Below are 21,951 nucleotides of genomic sequence, written 5' to 3'. Positions count from 1 at the left end.
AAAATCACCATAGTATTGTAACAAAGAACAGTTTTTTAAAACCTACAAAAGTGAATCTTTAATAGGTTTCCTGCTGCTTAACAGTCATATTTGATTGTTTGTTTGAACTTTGTGAAATTATTTATGACACGCTAAGGAAATAACTTAATTGTATCCATCCCTGTTTTCTAATAGTTGATTACTGTGTAAGGAAACATTAAAGGAATCACATGATAAGATTTATTGACAGGTTAAAATTGTCTTCCAAATTAAAAACTTAGATAGTACTTACAAACTTGGAAAATTCGGTTCCCATGTTTTTGACAGCTTAAGAGTTTTGCTTCGAAAGGAATCTATATTCCCTCTGAATTAAAATGTAACAGAAAATTCAAAATCATAAGATACATAATTTGATGAGGTAATTTTGGCATGATATCTGGATATATAATATTCCACTTATAGAAACACTGGAAAAAAGGGAGTGATAGTAAGCCATGTGAGCCCTCTCCACCATTCAACATCACACCCGATCATCCACTTCAGTGCACTGCTCCAAACTTCTCCCCATTCCCTTTATCATTTTGACATTAAGAATTATGTCCATCTGCTCTTTGAGTATATTTGTTGCCTTGGTCTCAACTGCCTTCAATGCTCAGAATGTTCATAGATTCATCACCATATAGGTGATAACATTTCTCCTTTGCATAGTCCTATTTGCATGTTCAGAAGTTGTGACCCTTGGGTTGTAGGCAGTCCAATCTCAACAAATATTATCATTGTATCTTGAGGGAAGGAGGAGGGGCAAGGAATTCTATCTATCATCATGTGAAGAAAATCAAATGTAATTTAGACAAATTGGAACAATGGAAGAAATACATGGCAGAAACTGTTTAATATGGATAAATGTAATATTGCCTATTGGTTCTAAACATAGGAAGATGGATTATGATCTGAATGATGATAGATTGGGGAAGGGGAAGATGCATCAAGATCTTGGCTTCCTTGTGCACTAATTCCTGAAAGCAAGTTTTCTGCTACATCAAGAGCTTGGAAGGAAAATTTTATTTTTTCCTTACAGGAAAAAAGTTGCTGGAGCCATTTGAGTTCTTGGTGACACTCCATCTGGTGTCTAGTTTATAATTGTAAAGTCACAGGCAATTGCTTCTAACAATATGGAAAAAGAAACATTGACCCAAAGCTTCTTCTGAGCCAGAGCTCATCCATCTTGAACAATCATGCTTTCTCGTGCTTGCTCCCAGATGCGATCTTCCTCTGGGATGATGGTTCTTGGATGATCAGTAAAGGTCAGCAAAGCCTCCTTAAACACAAGTGATCAGCTGTACACCAAGGAGGTGAAAAGATTCACTGGACTAATTCCAAAGATGATCTTTCTGCTGTCTGAGGTGAAATTCAGCATTTTAAGAATTCAATCTAAAGAACTTAGAAAAATGTGAAGAGATGCCATCAAAATGTATAAGTTGCTTAAGATGTTTTGCAGGTTAGATACAAATACAATGTTTCCACTGGTCATAGAAAAAGGACAAGAAGACAGGGTTAGAACATTAGGTAGGCTTATGTAGATTGACATGAGAATACAAAAAAGAAATTTTTTTACTCAGATGCAATTGATCGCTTTGCTTTGGTGTGCTGGCTCAGTCATTGTGTTCATTAAAAAAAAGATTTCTGGTCAGTACAGAATCAGATAATACGGGATATTCCTGTGAGATAGAAGATTAGCCTTTAAATGAAGAGTGGTGGAATGTTGGCAAGGAAGCAAAGCTGTTTTCATAATGCTTTTCAGTGCTATCTATAAGATTGGGATTCAATTCCAACTGCTGTCCATAAGGAATTTGAGTGATCTCCCCATGACCATATGGGTTTCCTCCAGGTACTTCATTCTCTTCCCACATTTCAAAGACTTACAAGTTAGGGTTGGTAAGTTGTGGGCATACTATGTTGGTACTTATAGGCTGTCCCCAGTATATCCACAATGATGCAAACAACACACTTCACTGTAAGTTTCAATGTTTCAATTTACATGTGGCAAATAAAGCTAAGTTAATCTTTTGGTTGAAGGGATGGATACTTTATTCATGCTCCTACTTCTTATTTTCATTTATGCTTTTTCCACTCTTGTATCTCACATTTCTAGCAATCAGTATATAGTCCCGCAGAACATAGTTTCATAGAACACTACAAGCACAGAAACAAGCCCTATGGCCCATCTAGTTTATGCCAAACTATTAATCTGCCTAGTCCAATCAAGCTGCACCTGGACCATAGCCCTCCATATCCCTTCCCTTTGTGTACCTTTCCAAATTTCTCACTTTGAGAATTCAATCTAAAGAACTTAGAAAAATGTGAAGAGATGTCATCAAAATGTATAAATTGCTTAAAGTGCTTTGTAGGTTAGGTACAAGCACAATTTTCCCCCTGTTGAATGTTGAAATCAAATCTGCATCCATCTCTTGCACTGGCAGTGCTTTCCACATTCTCACCACCCTCTGACTGAAGAAGTTCCTTCTCATGTTCTCCTTCAACATTTCACCTTTCACCCTTAACCCATGACCTCTAGTTCTAATCTCACCCAAACTCAGTGGAGAAAGACTGTTTGCTTTTACCTTGTCTACACCCCTCATTATTTTGTACACCTCTCAAATATCCCCTCATTCTTCTATGCTCGAGGGAATGGAGTCCTAACCTATTCAACCTTTCACTATAACTCAGCTCCTCAAATCCTGGCAACAACCTTGTAAATTTTCTCTGTACTCTTTCAGCTTTAATTACATCTTTCCTGTATTTGGGTGATGAAAACTGTACACAGTACTCCAAAGTATGCCTCACCAACATCTTATACAACTTCTACATAACATCCCAACTCCTGTGCTTTAATTTATGAAGTCCAATGTGTCAAAAGATTTCTTTATGACCCTATATATCTGTGACACCACTTTCAACTTAGTATGGATTCGTATTCCCAGATTCCACTTTTTACCACACTCCACAGTGCCCTACTGCTCACCATACAAGTCCTCCCCTTGTTTGTCCTCCCAAAGTGCAATACCTGTCTGCATTAAGTTCCATCTGCTATTTCTCAGCCCATATTCTTAGCTGTTCCAATCCCACTGCTAGCTTTCCTCACAATCCACTACACCCCCAATCCTGTCATTGGCAAATTTGCTGATTCAATTTGCCACATTATCATCCAGATTAACAACGAACCCAGCACTAATCCCTGTGGCACACCACTCGTCAAAGGCCTCCAGTCTGAGACACAACCACTTTCCAGCTTCTCCCAGAAAGCTAATGTCTAATCCAATTTACCACTTCATCTTGAATGCTGATTGACAGAATCTTCTTGACCAGCTTGTAAATCCACACAGACAATACCCACTGCCTTGCCTTCATCAACTTTCCTCATAACTTCTTCGAAACATGACCTACCACACACAATACCATGTTAACCATTCCCAATCAGTTCCTGTCTATCCAAATATTTATATAACTGGTCCCTCAAAATACCTCCCAATAACTTACCACTACTGATCTCAGGCTCCCTGGCCTATAATTTCCTGGGTTATTCTTAGAGTCTTTCTTAAACAACAGGGAATGTTATATATTTTCCAATCCACCAGCACCTCAACTGTGGCTAAGAACATTTTAAGTGTCTCTGCTAGAGGCATTTTAATTTCTGCACTAACCTTCCACAAAGTCCAAGAGAACACCTTGTCAGGCCATGGGGATTTATCCACCCAAAATTTGCCTCAGGCCAGGAAACACCTTATCCTCTGTAATCTGTAATCCATGACCTCTCTGCTGTTTCTTTGTGTCAACTCTATAGACGGTATACATCTTCTGAGTAAATACAGATACAAAATCTCCATTTACGATCTGCCCCTTCTCTTTTGTTTATATTTTTTCAGTATTTCAGCCATCATCTCTACTATTAATAACTCCCCAGCATAGCTCCTCCACCCTCTTTTGGCTGTTGGCTCAATCTCCTAGATTTGTCAATCTCTTTTGATTTCCCCCCTGAAATGAACTCTCTGCCCTTTCTGCACTTAAACTTGATAGGAAGTTCAGTTGTGTGCAGATACAAAATATGAAATAACAGGAATATGGAAGCTTAGTGTTTAAATAGAAAGGAATAAGGAATGGGCCCTTTAATAGTTTATTAGAATAACCAGATTATATGCTCATCTACCATAAAACAGGTGAATCATTTCAGTATAGACCCTTAGTTCTATGTTCAGTCATTTATTTTAGATAATCATCCTATTTTGACGCTTTTTCTGTTCCTCATAATTAACCAATAAATTCTTAACCTATTCTTCCAACAAACCAAGCACCAACACTTTGGTATTCCAACTTTTTTTAGATAGTTACTGGATACAGCAAGATAATTCCTTTTCAATATTCACTTCATTCACTCAAGGCATGAAATTATGCCTTCAGGGCTGGTAATTCTCCATCAATATTTCATATATGCAAGAGCTTTGCATTGGACTTCATTGATTTTTACTCTGGAATTATGTTTTTGTGTGCTTCATATTTTATTTCTGGTGTTCCATTTGCTCAATTGTACATTGTTATCTTCCATTTTCAGACACAATTACCATCATCATTCTATGGTACACATAGTCTAAAGTTAGATATAAGGTTTCTGAAAGGAATTGGGAAAGATAACATCAAGTGATGCAGGAAGAAGAAAGAAATATATAGACCAATAGTGGGAATATCCGTTCAAGAGAAAAAAAAACACAACTTTTTTCTTCTCCTGAGTTCATGAATATGTAATTGAATTTTGCAGCCTTTCTCTAAGAAAATCATTAAAACCCAATTTTGAATCACAGAATTTATGGGTAGTAGGTACCATTATAGAAATATTCAGGGTGAAGTTATACAACAACCACTTGTAAGTAACTCATGCAAGAAGCAAAGCCATTAAATAAAAGAGATCAAAAAGAAACAAAAATGGTTAATAATATTTATTTAAAATTTACCCCAAATTATCAATGCATTAATAGTTAAATAATTTATTAAACAAAGATGTTTATTATTTCAGTGATATTGGCCCTCAGACTATTTAATGTATCTGCACAAAGAATATAAAAATAAAATTCATGTATTTCAAGTGAATGTGGTCCCAATTTTGATTGCCACAGTGGTATCAATTAAGGGTCAAAAAAGATTGTGATAATTACACACAATAATAGGAGCACATTGCAATTAACAGATGAACACATTACACCAAGTGTGAAACAAGTTAAGAGGTAGTGAGCAGTAAGCATTGATCTTGAAAATAAGGAGAATGACACACTAGTTCAGTGGTTGTAGCATTTGCCTCTCATAATAAAAAAGGGGAAGCAAGGTACAACCCAGAGCAACAGATGTGAAGAATGCCAGGAGGATCATACACACAGTATGTAAAACATTAAGAAGTTAGAATATAAACACATTGATCCTGAAATCAAGCAGCTAGTTAACAGAGAACTATTGAAAGAGGCAAAGTTAAGAAATTTAGTGATAAATCACATATGGGGCAAGAGAAATTGCTTAAGTAAAGATCTGAGGTTATGTACTCTAATGGTTTGAATGAATAAGAAGCTGGGAAAGTTGGTAACAAAACTATTGTCAATGATCAAACAGAAGTTTAAAACCATGCTGACCTCAAGTAGGAGGATATCTACACAACTGAATAATACATAATATTCACAGACTATACAACACCAAAAACCAACATTGCTGTTCTTTACTTTGCTGCTAATTCAATGCACCATTGAGAAGTACCAGAGGATTGGAGGGTTGCTAATCCTGTTCCCTTGTTCAAAAAAGGCAGTAGAGAAAACCCAGGAAATTATAAACAGTGAGTCTGACTTCAGTGGTTGGAGAAGATCCTGAGAGGCTGGATTTATGAGCATTTGGAGAGACATAATCTGTTAGAGATAGTCAGCATGGCTTTGTGAAGGGCAGGTCGTGCCTTACGAGCCTGCATAGGAGTGCAGCGTAGGTTCACAAGGTTAATTCCCGGAATGACGGGACTGTCATATGTTGAAAGATTGGAGCGAATGGGCTTGTATACACTGGAATTTAGAAGGATAAGAGGGGATCTGATTGAAACATATAAGATTATTAAGGGATTGGACATACTGGAGGCAGGAAGCATGTTCCCGCTGATGGGTGAGTCCAGAACTAGAGGCCACAGTTTAAGAATAAGGGGTAGGCCATTTAGAACAGAGATGCGGAAAAACTTTTTCACCCAGAGAGTGGTGGATACGTGGAATGCTCTGCCCCAGAAGGCAGTGGAGGCCAAGTCTCTGGATGCATTCAAGAGAGAGTTAGATAGAGATCTTATAGATAGTGGGGTCAAGGGATATGGGGAGAGGGCAGGAACGGGGTACTGATTGTGTATGATCAGCCATGATCACAGTGAACGGCGGTGCTGGCTAGAAGGGCTGAATGGCCTATTCCTGCACCTACTGTCTATTGTCTGTTGTATTCTACATGGAGGTCAAAGACCAGTAGTGTTCCACAGGGATCTGTTCTGGGACCTCTCCTCTTTGTGATTTTTATAAATACCCTGGATGAAGAAGTAGGATAGTGGGTTAGTAAATTTGCTTACGACAAAAAAGGTTAGGGATGTTATGAATAGTCTGTAGGGTTGTCAGAGGTTACAGCAGGACATCAATAGGATGCAGAACTGGGCTGAGAAGTGGCAGATGGAGTTTAACCTAGATAAGTGTGAAGTGGTTCTTTATGGTAGATTAAATTTGAACACAGAATATTAATTTTAAAACTCTTGGCAGTGTGGGGGATCTGAGAGATCATGGGGTCCATGTCCATAGGACACTCAAAGCTGCTGCACAGGTTGACAGTGTTGTTAAGAAAGCATATGGTGTGTTTGCATTCATCAACCAATAGACTGAGTTCAAGAGCCATGAGGTAATGTTACAGCTATGTAAGACCTTGGTCAGATCCCACTTGGAGTACTGTGTTCAGTTCTGGACACCTCACTACAGGAAAGATGTAGATACTATAGAGAGAGTGCAGATGTGATTTACAAGGACGTTGCCCGGACTGGAGGGCATACCTTAAAAGTATAGGTTGAGTGAACTTGACTTTTTCTCCTTGGAGCGACAGAGGGTGAGAGGGTGAGAGGTGACCTGATAGAGGTGTATAAGATAATGAGGGGCATTGATCATGTGGATAGCCAGAGGCTTTTCCCCAGGACTGAAATGGCTAACACAAGGGGGCATAGTTTTAAGGTGCTCAAAAGTAGTTATAAAGGGGATGTCAGGAGTAAGTTTTCAACACAGAGTGATCGGTGTGTTGAATGCACTGCCAGTGGCAGTGATGGAAGTGGATACAATTGCATCTTTCAAGAGCCTCTTAGATAGGTACATGGAGCTTATAAAACGTGAGGGAAATTCTAGGCAGTTTCTAGAGTAGGTTACATGGTCGACACAACATTGTGGGCCAAAGGGCCTGTAATGTGCTCTAGATTTCTATGTTCTATGTTATGAAATGATCCGTATGGATGGTATGCAAATTACTTATTACTGTACCTCAGTATAAATAACACCTTGATTTCTGTTTAGAAGGATATTCGGTATAGAAAAACTCCCAAGGGATGTCATAAATGAACTGGCAAATAAAATTTGTCACCAGGCCATATTGGAAACTACTATCTTAGATGACTTAATACTTGGCCAAAGAGATTGGTTTAAATTGAGTATTTTATAGGGTGACGGGGTGCTGAAGGCAGAAGAATTTAGATATCAATTCCAGTAATTCCATGCACATTCACCAACATTGAAGCATTTATGACTGGAGTTGGAGAACAGGCCAGAATTATTGGAGGTTTCCAACAATGAAGAAGGTAAATAAATAGTGCAGAAAACCTGGAATGATTTGAAAACAAGGATGCCAACTTTAAAATCAAGTCTTAACTTGTTGGACCAAAATTATAGATGTAGGCAAACTGGCACATAAGTAACACATTATTTTTAATGGCCTCAAGCTTGCAGAAGTTGTTATACTGGGGATAGACATAAAACATCTGGATCAATCAACTACAAAGTAATAATACTGAAAGAAAACTATATTATAAGGTTCATCAGACTGATTTCTAGGAAAAAAGGATTTCACTCTGTGGTAAAGTTAATTAGACTAAACTAAGGATAGTCTTGGAATGCTCCTCTTGCAGGATGTGGGAAGTCAGGGAGACCTCCAGTGTATCTGACAACCATACTTGCAAGAATTGTATCCAGCTGCAGCTCCTAACAGACCACGTTAGGGAACTGAAGCTGGAGCTGGAGCTGGATGACCTCTGGATCATTCGTGAGCCTGAGAAGTTTATAGATAATAGATTCCGGGAGGTAGTTACACCTAAGGAACAGGGCACAGGTAATTGTGCTACAGTCAGTTGAGGGAAGGGGAAAGGGCAATTAGTGCAGGTTCCCCTGTGGCCATTCCCCTCCAAAACAGTTATACCAATTTGGATACTGTTAGGGGGGAGGGGATGGCTTACCTGGGTCAAGCTGCGGCAGACGGATCTCTGGCATTGAGTCTGGTTCTGCAGTGCAGAAGAGAGGGAGGAAGAAGAGGAGAGCAGTAGTGATAGGGGACTCCATAGTCAGGGGTACAGACAGGAGGTTCTGTGGTCATTGACAGAGACTCCCGGATGGTTTGCTGCCTCCTGGGTGCCAGGGTCAGGGGTGTCTCTGATCATGTGCACAGCATTCTGAAGTGGGAGGGTGAACAGCCAGATGTCGTGGTACACATCGGTACCAATGACATAGGTAGAAAGAGTCAGGAGGTCTTGGAGAGTGAGTACAGAGAGCTTGGTAGGAAGTTGAAAAACTAGACCTCGAGGGTAGTAATCTCCAATTGCTGCCTGTGCCATGTGCCAGTGAGGGTAAGAGTAGGATGCTCTGGCAGATGAACACGTGGCTGAGAAACTGGTGTAGGGAGCAGGGTTTCCGATTTCTAGATCATTGGGACCTCCTTTGGGGCAGGTGGGAGCTGTACAAGAGAGACAGGTTACACCTGAACTACAAGGGGACCAATATACTTGCGGGAGGTTTGCTAGTGTTATTAGGGAGGGTTTAAACTAGATTTGCAGGGGGATGGGAACCAGAGTGCCAGAGTAGATAGTGGAATGGGGGTAAAAATAAATGATGTTAGTAGATCATGCAAAGTCACAAATAGTAAGATTGTGTGTGGCGGTAATAATCTTCTGAGGTGTGTATATTTCAATGTGAGGAGTATTGTGGGAAAGGCAGTTGAGCTGAGGGCCTGGATTGACACATGGAATCATGACATCATAGCCATTACCGAAACTTGGCTACAGGAGGGGCAGGACTGGTAGCTCAATGTTCCAGGGTTCCGATGTTTCAGAAGTGATACAGGCAGAGGGATGAAGGGTGGGGGGGGTGGCTTTGCTAGTCAGGGAAAATATTACAACAGTGCTTCGGCAGATTAGAGGGCTTGTTCACTGAGGCCGTATGGGTGGAGCTGAGAAACAGGAAAGGTATGACCACATTAATAGGGTTGTATTATAGACCACCCAATAGCGAGAATTGGAGGGGCAAATCTGCGGAGAGATAACAGACAACTGCAGGAGACAGAAAATTGTGATTGTAGGGGATTTTAATTTTCCATACATTGATTTGGGATTCCCATTCTGTTAAAGGCTTAGATGGGTTAGAGTTTGTGAAATGTGTCCAGGAAAGTTTTCTAAATCAATATATAGATGTAACAACTGGGGAGGATGCAATATTAGATCTCCTATTAGGAAATGAGTTAGGGCAGGTGATGGAAGTGTGTGTAGGGGAACACTTTGGTTCCAGTGATCATAACACCATTAGTATCTTGATCATGGATAAAGATAAATCTGATCCCCGGGTTAAAGTTCTTAACCGGAAAAAGGCCAAATTTGAAGAAATGAGAAAGGATCTAAAAAGCGTAGATTGGGATAGATTGCTCTCTGGCAAGGATGTAATTGGTAAGTGGGAGGCCTTCAAAGGAGAAATTTTGAGAGTGCAAAGTATGTATGTTCCTGTCAGGGTTAAAGGCAAAATGAACAAGAATAAGGAACCTTGGTTCTCGAGGGATATTGGAACTCTGATAAAGAAGAGAGAGATGTATAACATGTATAAACAACAGGGAGGAAATAAGATGCTTGAGGAGTATGAAAAGAATAAGAAAGTACTTAAGAAAGAAATCAGGAGGGCTAAAAGAAGACGTGAGGTTGCTTTGGCAGTCAGGGTGAAGGATAATCCTAAGAGCTTCTACAGGTATGTTAAGAGCAAAAGGATTGTAAGAGATAAAATTGGTCCTGTCAAAGACCAGAGTGGTCAGCTATGTAGGGATCCAAATGAAATGGGAGAGATATTAAATGAGTTTTTTGCACCTGTATTTACTAAGGAAACTGGAATGGAGTCTATGGAAACAAGGCAAACAAGTAGGGAGGTCATGGAACTTATACAGATTAAAGAGGAGGATGTGCTTGCTGTCTTGAGGAAAATCAGAGTAGATAAATCCCCAGGATCTGACAGGGTATTTCCTCGGACCTTGAAGGAGACTAGTGTTGAAATTGCAGGGGCCCTGGCAGAAATATTTAAAATGTCGGTATCTACAGGTGAGGTGCCAGAGGATTGGAGGATAGCTCATGTAGTTCTGTTGTTTAGAAAAGGCTCAAAAAGTAAGCCAGGAAATAATAGGCCAATAAGTTTGACATCGGTAGTAGGTAAATTATTGGAAGGAATACTAAGAGATAGGATCTACAAGTATTTGGATAGACAGGGACTTATTAGAAAAAGTCAGCATGGCTTTGTGCATGGTAGGCCATGTTTAACCAATCTATTAGAATTTTTCGAGGAAGTTACCAGAAAAGTGGATGAAGGGAAGGCAGTGGATGTTGCATACATGGACTTGGTCCCGTATGGGAGGTTAGTTAGGAAGATTCAGTCGCAAGGTATACATGGAGAGGTAGTAAATTGGATTAGAAATTGGCTCGATGGAAGAAGCCAGAGAGTGGTAGTGGAGGATTGCTACTCTGAGTGGAGGCCTGTAACTAGTGGTGTGCCACAGGGATCAGTGCTGGGTCCATTGTTATTTGTCATCTATATCAATGATCTGGATGATAATGTGGCAAATTGGATCAGCAAATTTGCTGATGATACAAAGATTGGAGGTGTAGTGGACATTGAGGAAGGTTTTCAAAGCTTGCAGTTGGATTTGGGCCAGTTGGAGGAATGGGCTGAAAAATGGCAGATGGAGTTCAATGCGGACAAGTGTGAGGTATTGCACTTCGGAAGGTCAAACCAAGGTAGAACAAACAAGGTAAATGGCAGGACACTGAGGAGTGCAGTAGAACAGAGAGATCTGGGAGTACAGATACATAATTCCCTAAAAGTGGTGTCACAAGTAGATAGGGTCGTAATGAGAGCTTTTGGTACCTTGGCCTTTATAAATCAAAGTATTGAGTATTAGAGTTGGAAGGTAAAGGAGTGGTTGCATAAGACATTGGTGAGACTGAATTTGGAGTACTGTATGCAGTTTTGGTCACCTAATTACAGGAAGGATATTAATAAGGTGGAAAGGTGCAGAGAATGTTTACAAGGATGTTGCAGGGATTTGAGAAACTGAGTTACAGAGAAAGGTTGAATAGGTTAGGACTTTATTTCCTGGAGTGTAGGAGAATGAGGGGTGATTTGATAAAGGTGTATAAAATTATGATGGGTATAGATAGAGTGAATGCAAGCAGGCATTTTCCATTGAGGCTAGGGGAGAAAAAAAATAGAAGTCATGGGTTAAGGGTGAAGGGGGAAAAATTTAAAGGGAACATTGGGGGGGGGGCTTCTTCACGCAGAGAGTGGCAGGAGTGTGGAATGAGCTGCCAAATGAAGTGGTGAATGTGGGCTCACTTTTGACATTTAAGAAAAACTTGCTCAGGTATATGGATGAGAGGAGTTTGGAGGGATATGGCCCAGGTGCAGGTCAGTGGGACTAGGCAGAAAAATGGTTCGGCACAGCCAAGAAGGGCGAAAAGGCCTGTTTCTGTGCTGTAATGTTCTATGGTTCCATGGTTCTAAGGCTCTCTTCAGTTTAGAAGGAGACGATTCAGTCTGATATGTTTTGATGAAAAGTCATTGACCCAATCTTGTACATTCTACAAAGGTGCTGCTGGACTTGTTGAGAATTTCCAGCATTTCCTGCTTCTTTATTTTAGACTTCTAGCATCTGGAGCTCTGTCCAGCTTTTTTAGCTTGAAAAACTGTTTAAAATTTACTCTTCTACTTATTCTATCAAGTGCTGGGAAGTTATAATATTTACTATTCATCATATCATAGAAAACAAACTCCCCTCCATGGACTCTGTCTGCACTTCTCACTGCCTTGGTAAATCAGCCAACATAATCAAAGACCCCACCTATCCATATATATTCTTTCCTCCCCTCCCCATTGGTCAGGCAGAAGATACAAATGCCTGAAAATGCAAACCACATGACTCAAGGATAATAATAGTGAATAATTCCCTAGCATTTGAAGATGGACACTTGACTTCACATTCTACCTTGTTAGGGCCTTGCGCTATTGTTTGCCTGCACTGCAGTTTCTCTATAATGGTAACACTTTATTTGACATTGCTATTGTTTACTCATATGCTAAACCAATATATCATTATTATGAAATGATCCTAATGGATGGGATGCAAGTTCTTTTTCTACTGTACATATTACAATTATAATCCAACATATTACAACGTAACATTTCTTTAAACTGGTCAGAAATAATAAAGAATAATTCTATAAAATGCTGCTGATTTTTGGTCTTTATTATTGAGGATCATTATGCTGACCCCTAAAGACAAATGTTCTCAACAATTCCATGAACTTTAGAAGGACAGCTGCAAAGGGCACGTTCCTGTGGATTATGTCTTACGTAATCTTGTTGGTTAAGCATAAAGGGTCACTTATCTATATACAATTGTAATCCTCAACCACTGGTATGTACTGTACATTAGATATTTCATTTTAATGAGCAGGGGATCATGCGATCATGAACATGTTATTATTACATGCCCTCAGTCACTAACACTTGATAGTAGGTGCTGTTTTGAAAAAAATAATCACCTACACAGCACTTGCAGGCTTGAACTCAGGCTCGTCAAACAAGCAGGTTTATTCAGGTTGAGAGCTCAAGCACTTCAACAACCAGGGTCCAAGCTTTTCAGATGATTTTTAGATTAAACCATTACATTTATATTCCTCTGTTCTTGACTTTGACTTGGTCACTGCATATCTCAATCAAAGTTCTGAACTGACCTTAGATTTCATGTGGGGAAGAACTATTCTGTTTTATATGCAATAACTTAGCAAAGTCATTCTTTGAATGTGAGAGCAGTCATCTTAAATAACATTAACAACAGATGAAACAGATATAGTGACTTTTTTTTAAAAAAGACAGATGCATGTGGAAGTTATCATTGTGAAAATATTTTGAAAATGAGAATGGGTTTAATAACTTATTTATCCTGATATTTTATTGGCACAAAATTAGCTTTGCCATAAGTGGTTAGCAATCCAAAAGGAGCCTCTTTACTAACTGATACTTTACTATCCTCGTACAAATATTTTGAAAACGTGAGAAAAAGTCTAATAAATTATTTATCCTGATTTTTGATTCGCACACAATAAGCATTGTCATAAGTGGTTAGGAATCCAAAAGGAACCCTTCTGAATCCTCTGCAGAGATTGGAATGATTACATTTATAGATGCAAAGATCTCTATCCAAAAGTCAGAAAATCAAAATATAATCAAATCAATATAATGGAATCAACAGTTAGATATTGGACCAACTTGCTAACAATCCAATGAAATTCTTAATGTTTTAGCAAGCTGAGCATCTGAGTAGAGCAACTGCATATTTAGTTAGAGTCTAACAACAGACAGGATAGGCTCAGATCCTGCCACAGCAGTTGGAGAATTTTAACTCCATTTGGAAAATCAGAAAGATGTAATTATTTTTGAAGGTTTTTTACTTCTGTAAAAACCCATCAAGTTCATAAACAACTTTCCAAGAAGAAAATTTCATTTGCGCTCATCTTCTTTTGCTATAATTTTTGTGGTTCGATCTGGATTAAAAGAAGAGCAGTTCCCTATCACAGAATTCCTTCTACAGATTTCACTTCATCACAACACAGTCATTTCTTAAGATGCATCCGAAGTGTACAATAAGACAGTGTTGCCTCTGTGCAAGACTAATATGTTTGACAGTAACACAGGTGAGGACTATGGGCCTGACTATATTTACACTCTGCTGATACTTGGAGGGCTTTCATTGGATTTATGAGACTTACTTGCCAACAACTATTAGTTCATTTGTTTCATACTTCTAAACAGTGCAGGCATAATTGAAAAGTACATGTAATACACATGTAAATATACAATTGTAGTCCTCAACCACTGGTGTGTACTGTATATTAGATATTTCATTTTAATGAGCAGGGGATCCTGCGTTCATGAACATGTTATTATTACATGCCCTCAGTTACTAACACTTGATAGCAGGTGCTGTTTTGAAAAAAATAATCTTTTCAATAACCCTTTAAAATAACCCTTTCAATATAAATGTAAATATTGCATGCCAGATTTACCACCTACATGCATGCATGTTGACATGTAGAAAACTGCTGGAAACCCATTCCATCCAGGATGCTTTAAACACTTGAGGAAGTTGTGAAATAGTGCCATCTCCTTTCTTTGGCAAGAGCAAACATGACATGATTTTCCTTATTAAAGTATGAACAAGTTTATCTGATAAACATCCTCTGCAGTGGACTGAAAAAGAAACCTCTTACATAAATCATATTGACATTGCAACTTTCCGTGTTAGAGAAAAGCCGTTGCTGTTCTTCAGATTGTTTCAAAAACAGTCGATAGCAGATCGTAACATCACAAACATAAAACTTCTTGTAGATGCTAGAAATCTTGAGTGACACACACAAAATAATAGAGGAACTCAGTAATCAGGCAGTATCTATGGCTGGGAATAAATGATCCATCACAGATGGATTAAACAGTCAAAACTTTGCGCTAAGATCCTTCATCCAGAGATACATTTCACTCGGGACATGATGCCTCTTTAAAAGAGTTTTAGTTCTTCCACAATAGCCGTGTTGTCAAACTTACATGCAACCCCTTTTTCAAAAATTAACATGGAATCATTTACACCCTGCTTTCAGTGGACCACTCCATGTTGTAATGATTCATGGTCTGGAAAATCTGTACCCTTCTTCCTTCAGGTTTGTTGCCAATTGTCTTCAGCCTTTATCCTTATAAGCCAATTGGATAACCAATTAAAAATATTTCATCAATGAACTTTATCAATAAATCATCAAGGTATTTACAAACTAATTGCAGTGGAAGTGTTCAGGAAATAGGTGAAGGAAGCCCCAGTACCTTTATGGTTACCCAAAATGCAAAGTTTACTGTTATTTTAATATGAATAATTAGTGAAAAGTGCACTACTTGACTAAGAATTCATAATTCCATCAATTATTTGAGTAATACTTCTATAGCACAGACCTTATCAAAACTTATAAAAACCAATACTACTTTAAAAATGTACCATGATTATACATGATTTTGACAGTGTATATCCTTTTCTTCATTTGTACATTTATTGTACTACGTATTTGATATAACTTCTCCTCTGATTCCTATCTATTCATATAATTTTTTTAATCAATAAAAAAAGATCGAAAATTAAAATGAAAAATGTACCAGAAGCATTATTCCATATCAGGAAACATTACATCAATGGCCATCCATGCTCCAATCTCAGACGTGCAATGGCTGGCTACTTTTTGGTACATTCTCATTAACAAACTCAATAATATATTGGTCATCTTTGTTTCATTATTAATTTGAGCACTTTGTTCCGAAAGAGGGAGATGCCTATAGTCCCTATCAGCAGCCTACAGTGATTTACAACCCTTGCAGTTCTATGGAATTCGTAAGTCTTTAATCAGGGCTACGTCGAGAATCCATTACAGAACACAAGTGAAGAAGCCATGAGAAGAGCACCATGTAGGGAAGGCGAGATCCCACCAAGCAGGTTGGAATAACCCAGTTTTCTGTTCTTCCTCTAATATCCCAGTTGTGACTTGCAACATTTACTGCTCTCTGCAGTAAAATAGTTGGTCAAATAGTCTATTGTCCTCTGGGAATGGAGAAAGAAGATCCCACCATTAGCTACTACACTTGGAAGGAGCAGAGACAGCAACCACATCTTAAACAATCAGCATTCAAAACTCCTTGTTTTCCCAATGCAGAAGCAGTATTTCAACACACACTTCTGCATTATAAACATGTTCCCACTTGCAGTACAGAAAACACAACTCATTATTATACTTTAGCAATACACAAACATTAGTTACATTCTATTTCTGTGACCAAGTGGCAAATGTGAAAAATCGGGTCAAATGTTGCCCAACAGTGCGCAATTTAAAGCCTTGACAAAGAAATTGACAGTCAAATAATAGCATTGTTTTCAGAACTTCTGGCCACCCATGCCCACTCCAAAGTCTTGGCATTGTTCCTCAGGTTTTCCTTGCTGCATCTGTGCTTTTCTTTCTTATCTACTCTACAATGAACTTATTATTACTTGAATTGTATTATTAGATTACCACAAGCTGCTTTTCATGTGTCACTTTGTTCAGTGAGTTACAGATTCCCTGGATCCTACTTTTCCCTCATAAAATAGGGAGTACTCATCATGACAAAGCACCCAGGTTGACCGCAAAGGCAGTTTTCCATCGGTATACAGGTAGAAGTGGCTGACTATGACCCTTTGAGCATTGAGAGGAGTGAGCATAATAACTAAAGTGCTAATTAACATGAGGCCTCCTCATGATATGACCTATGCATTCAATTTATGCAATACTACAAGAATAACCAGCCTCCAGAATGGACTAGCTAACAATTGGTATGACTTTTTTTGTTGAAGTACAACATGTTAATTTGAACATTATATTTAAAAAAACATATACTGAAATATACAAGGTTATCAATGGATGCATACATAATGGTCAATGAAGCTATACGTTAACATGAACTGAAATGCCTCAAGCTTGCTTTGAGATTTACTGCAAAACAGCTTAGAATTACAAAAGTACCATGCACTATTTTTAAAAGACAAGATGCATCTCAAGATTTTATGCTCCCGGCAGAACCTTATTAACTCACCAACATGACACAAAAGAATCAATAGCTTCAGAATGGATAACAGTGACTTCAAAATAGTGAAAGCCATTGTCACAGGAGATGAGCAGAGCCAAGCCTTGAGACTATCCTGTTGCATTCTTGAAGCACATACTGTAGCTTAACTAACAAACACAAAAACTTACTAAAATACTAAAACAAAAAGAGATCTTGCATTCGCCATTAATTAGTTTTCTTCCTTCCCAACATTATTTTTGTTAATTGATAAAGTGATTAGGTAATAAGTTGCCAGATCTGTTCCGTGCATGGATGATCCACCCATGCCCTGAAACATTGACTGCTTCTTTCTTCACAGAAGCTGCCCGACTTAACAGGTCTTACCAACACAGGCTATTTATTCTGGTGCCATCCTGTTCATACTCTTCCTTGGCAGTAGCCAGGAAGGTAAATTCATCCATAGGTCAATCTATATCTTATCAGGTCACAGTGCAAAGTTTTGGAGCTGCAATGGCCTGCATTACTGACAGGCTCACCCACTGCCCTGAAATTAAATTGCATGGTGCTATGTTTACTTTTGCACTGCCTAACTTTTATGAATAAACATTGGTGAATATAAAGTCTTAGAAAAATACAGCACAGGAATAGGCTCTTTGGCCCCTCTAGTCCATGCCAAGTAAAACTTAGCATGTTGATCGCAGGATCAATGAATTAAAACCACATTTCTGCCATGTAGCGCACAGAAAACTCCACAAATATTTTCCATAAAATGTAAGGACATCTAAATTCCATCTCTGTATTTTTCAGAGGTGTATGACAAACTTGAGTATTCAGGACCCTACTCTTCAATCAATGTGGACAACATAATATGGACTACCAGAGCATATACTTTGGCAGTATCTGGAACTCACATCATGTCAGGCCACTTAGCTTTCCTTAGGGCCATTCTACTGAGCCATGATAGGGAATGTGAATGATATCCCATGCACTAATATCCTGTCTTAACTCCTGCCAATACTTGATATTGGCAGGCACTACCACCTCCACTTCTCTATCAACCAACTCCTCTCCAACTATCACCAATTAGCATTTCATTTTCTTGACCTGATTAGCCCTAGTATCATCAACAAATGCAGCCCCTGATGTCCAAAGCAAATTCTGCTCCTTCAAGCTTTTGATCTATGACACCTCCTCCAACTCCTGGTTCTTCCACCTAACTGGAGAATTCCCAGTTCGCAAAACTGAACAAAGATTGCATAAACTCAGAGCCAAAAGAAAGACCATCTGCTTCCCTCTCCACTATGCTGTCTGAGCTGCTGAGTATTTCCAGCATTTCTGTTTTCATCCCGAAACTTTGGCTTGCTGTCCTGTGACTGTGTGAAATATATACTGAAATGAAAGATTTAAAAGATGCTGAGAAATTATTTTCTTCACACTCCAATCTCACTTCCCATGAAAAATGATAATGAAGATATTTAAAATATTAAAATGGGAAACATGACAGTGTTGTAATGTAAAAAAGTACAATTTAAAATATACATGGAAAATTATTTCCAGTCAATGGTTCCTATAATATACATTTTTTAATGTTGTACTTAAAATTCTCTTCACTCAAATAACAAAATATAGTGCAAAGGATGATCAAAGGAAAGAATAAAGGCATAGGAGATTAAAGACTATGGACGAACTGACATATTACAGCACTCCCCTAGAGCTATCAAGGAACAAAGCATATGCTATGACAGTTTTACTTCTGATATTGCAAGCCTGAATGAATACCTCAGTGAGCACCTCAGCGAGCTCCAGGCCCCAAACAATGCCAAGGTCTCTGTTGCCAAGCTCGATTCTTTGGCAAGAATTTCCCACCCCACACCGACGATGCCTTCTCCCATCTCCAATCCTGTTAGAAACATAGAAAACCTACAGCACAATACAGGCCCTTTGGTCCACAAAGTGGTGCCGAACATGTCCCTACCTTAGAAATTACTAGCTATTACCCATAGCCCTCTATATTACTAAGCTCCATGTACCTATCTAAAAATCTTTTGAAGGACCCTATCTGCCTCCACCACCATTGCCGGCAGCCTATTCCACACACTCACCACTCTCAGTAAAAAAACTTATCCCTGACATCTCCTCTGTACCTACTCCCTAGCACCTTAAACCTGTGTCCTCTTGTGGCAACCATTTCAGCCCTGGGAAAAAGCCTCTGACTATCCACACAATCAATGCCTCTCATCACCTGATACACCTCTATCAGGTCACCTCTCATCCTCCGTCGCTCCAAGGAGAAAAGGCAGAGTTCACTCAACCTATTCTCATAAGGCATGCTCCCCAATCCAGGCAACGTCCTTGTAAATCTCCTCTGCACCCCTTCCATGGCTTCCACATCTTCCTTAACTTGAACACTCCTCTCTGGGTCTCTGCCTGCTCTGGATCTTTTCACCTCTAATTGACAATGAGACATCAACCAGCTCGACTTTAGCACTCCGCTCTCCTCTTCAAACTTTACCGGCACCGAATACACTGTCCTTTGCTCTCGCTGCACCAATTTCAAGCTCATTATCAAGCCTGCAGACAAAGGAGGTGCTGTTGTAGTGTGGCAGACTGACTTCTACCTTGCCAAGGTCAGGCAGCAACTCTGAAACACCTCTTCTTAACCCTTGAAGAGGGCCCTATTCGGGACGATCAGGTCATTGCCTCTGACATCATCACCAACCTCATCAGCTCCAGAGATCTCCCATCCACAGCCATCAAACTCATAGTTCCCTTAGCAGGCAATGCACGTTTCTACATCCTATCCCAGATCCAGAAACCTAACTGTCTGCATAGGCCCATTGTTTCTGTCTGCTCCTGCCACACTGAACTCATGCCCACATATCTTGTCTCCATTTTATCCCCTTGGTTCAGACCCTTCCCACCTACATCCACATCACTTCACATGCTCTCCTCAACAACTTCAAATTCCCTAGTCCTGATCGCCTCATTTTTCACCTTAGATATCCAGTCCCTATACACTTCTATCCCCCATCAAGAAGTCCTTAAAGCTCTCTGCCACTTTCTTAACAACAGACTGTTCAGTTCCCCTCCACCACTATCCTCCTCTGTCTTGCAGAACTGGTCTGCATCTTCACTATTTTCTCTTTGAGCTCTTCCCACATTCTCCAAACTCAAGGTCTCACTATGGGTACCTGCTTAGAACCCAGCTATGGCTGCCATGAGGAACAATCCATGTTCCAAGCCTTCCCTGGTAATGCTCCAACACTTTTGCTGCTACATTTGACAACTGCATTGGTGCTGCTTCATGCACGAAAGCTGAGCTCTTCAATTTCATTAACCTTTGTCTCCAATTTCCACCATGCCCTTAAATTCACTTAGTTCATTTCTGACACTTCTCTACCCTTTCTCGATCTCTGTCTCCATCAGTGGAGGCAAACTGTCTACCAATATTTTTTATAAACCTATTGGTTCTCCCATACCAGACAGTGATGCAGCTTGTCAGAATGTGCTCCAAAGTACATCTATAGAAGTTTTTGAGCATATTTGTTGATAGACCAAATTTCTTCAAACTCCTAATGAAGTATAGCCACTGTCTTGCCTTCTTTATAACTGCAGCAATATGTTGGAAGCAGGTTAGATCCACAGAGATCCTGATACCATGAAACTTGAAGCTGCTCACTCTCTCCACATCTGATCCCTCTATGGGGATTGTTATGTGTTCCTTCATCTTACCCTTCCTGAAGTCCACAATTTGCTCTTTCGTCTTACAGACGTTGAATGCCAGGTTGTTGCTGTAACACCACTCTACTCGTGGCATATTTCACTCCTGTACGCCCTCTCGTCACCATCTGAAATTCTACCAACAATGATTGTTTCATCAGCAAATTTATAGATGGTATTTGAGCTATGCCTAGCCACACAGTCATGGGTATAGAGAGGGTAGTTCAGTGGGCTAAGCACACATCCCTGAGGTGCACCAGTCTTGATCGTAACTACATCACCTCCATTTCCCAAACATCTGCGCTCATCCCATCCTTCCGTTGCCTTAACAGGGATAGAGTTCCTCTTATCCTCAGTTACCACCTCATGAGCCTCCACATCCAACACAGCATTCTTTGCAATTTCTACCATCTTTAACGGAATCCTACCAGCAAACTCATTTCCTCCCCACTCTCCGCCTTCCATCAGGACCTCCGCCTCCATGATGCCCTTGTCCATTTGTCCCTGCACACTAATCTCCCTCCTGGCACATACTCCTGCAATGAGCAAAATGCCCATTTACTTTCCCCCTTGCCTTCATTCAGAACCCCAAACACTCCTTCCAGGGGAGGCAACAGTTCACATGCAAACTTTTTGGGGTAACCTATTGTGTCTGGTGCTCCTGGTGCACCCACCTCTACATCGGTGAGACCCAATGTAGATTGGGGGACCATTTTGTCAAGCACCCCAGCTCCATCTGCAAAAAAGCACAATATCCCAGTGGCCCACCACTTTAATTCCTAACACCACTCTTGTTCTGACATTTTGGTCCATGGCCCTCTTTTCTGCCACTCTCAGGTAGGAGAAGCAACACCTCATATTCTGTCCAGTTAGCCCTGAGCCTGATGGCATGAACATCGAAATCTCCAACTTCCAGTGATTTTCTCTCTCCCATAACTTTTCTTCTATTCCTTACTCTGGCCTCAAGTCTTGTCCTCATCTAACTATCACCTCCCTTGTGACCCTCCTCCTTCACCTTCTCCCA

The sequence above is a fragment of the Hypanus sabinus genome, chromosome 6 (assembly GCF_030144855.1).
Source record: "Hypanus sabinus isolate sHypSab1 chromosome 6, sHypSab1.hap1, whole genome shotgun sequence".
NCBI lineage: Eukaryota > Metazoa > Chordata > Chondrichthyes > Myliobatiformes > Dasyatidae > Hypanus > Hypanus sabinus.
The sequence above is the reverse complement of the archived record's forward strand: the minus strand, read 5'-3'. Positions refer to the sequence as shown.